Below are 1,724 nucleotides of genomic sequence, written 5' to 3' on the forward strand. Positions count from 1 at the left end.
CAGCCTGCATTCTATCATCTGGATTCCAGACACACAGCTCCCGGCCCCTTTTCTGCTGGGCCACTCAGGAGAAAGCAACTCCACTGCAGAGCCTCTCTGTGGCCACCAGAGGGTCCCACAGCATTAACCAGAAAGCAAGGACACACCCTTTCTCAGTACAAGTATCTGATCTTCAATGTTTCCCAGGGCACTCAGCTTCTGACTGCCCAGGCCCCCAGGCTAGCTGCTAGCAAACTTTGCTGAGATGACAGTTCACAGCGGGTTGAGTCACTGGGGCCCCACAGAGTCAAATTTCTGTGTTTCTGAGCCCTCCCCAGGCACATTCCAATATCACTAATGAACAAAGAGCGTCTGTGACTTAAGTAACTGTTTCCCTTTGTACAGCCCCAATATTTCTGCCTAGGACACTATTTGCAAACCCTGAAGTTCTAATGGAGAGAAGGCAGATGCCGGTACAGACTGGCAGTTGGCAATCCCTCATCACTTCTTGCAGTTCTCCCCTCTACTAGGGTTCAGAAAAGCAAGTGTTCCACTAGAAAATGCTCAATGGGAAAGGGAGTTAAATTCCATCTTTTCTCTGTCATCCACTCCAACCCATGACACCATGACATAAACAGACCCAAAACATAACTGCTTTTCACTATTTATTTTATTAATAGGCTAGCATATTCAGAAAAACATTTTTTGAACAACAAAAAGACCTCAAAAGATTATTTTTAAATACCTAAAAGTGGGGACTGAGGATACAGCTCAGTTGGTAGAGTGCCTCACATGCCCAAGGCCCTGGGTTCAATCCCTGGCACCATGAAAATAAATAAATAAATAATAAAAGTTACAGTTGGGCTCTTCTTTTATAACTGCATATAAATCACCCCATATAATTAAATTATAACCTATCCCCAGGATAGAAACTTGAAGCCCATAGCCAGGCAAGATGGCATACATACCTGTAATCCCAGCGCACTCAGGCTGAGGCAGGAGGATCATAAATTCAAGGCCAGCCTCAGCAACTTAGTAAAACCTAGTCTCAAAAAATAAAAAGGGCCAATATGGAAAGTAGTATGGAGATTCTTTGGAAAATTGGGAATGGAAACACCATTTGACCCAGCTATCCCTCTCCTCAGTCTATACCCAAATGACTTAGAAACAGCATACTACAGGGACACAGCCACATCAATGTTTATAGCAGCACATTCACAATAGCTAAACTATGAAACCAACCTAGATGCCCTTCAGTAGACGAATGGATAAAAAAAAAAAACTGTAGTGTATATATACAATGGAATATTACTCAGCATTAAAAGAGAATAAAATCATGGCATTTGCAGGTAAATGGATGGAGTTGGAGAATATCATGCTAAGCGAAGTAAGCCAATCCCCAAAAACCAAATGCTGAATGTTTTCTCTGATATAGGAGGTTGATTCATAACGAGGATGGAGGGGAGCATAACTCAGACCTTTGTTTTATCCATCACAATTCAACAGAACTTAAATTTTTAGTTGTCTCTTATTATTTGCATTTTATGTCTCTCCCAATATCTAGAAGAACTCTAGATAGGGCAAAGGGGAGGGAGGGGAAGGAAGGGGGCACGGGGGGTAGGAAAGGCAGTGGAATGAGATGGGCATCATTACCCTAAGTACATGTATGAAGACACTAATGGTGTGACTCTACATTGTGTACAACCAGAGATATGAAAAATTGTGCTGTGTATGTGTAATGTGAA

Source organism: Marmota marmota, unplaced genomic scaffold (genome assembly GCF_001458135.2).
Source record: "Marmota marmota marmota unplaced genomic scaffold, marMar, whole genome shotgun sequence".
Classification (NCBI taxonomy): domain Eukaryota; kingdom Metazoa; phylum Chordata; class Mammalia; order Rodentia; family Sciuridae; genus Marmota; species Marmota marmota.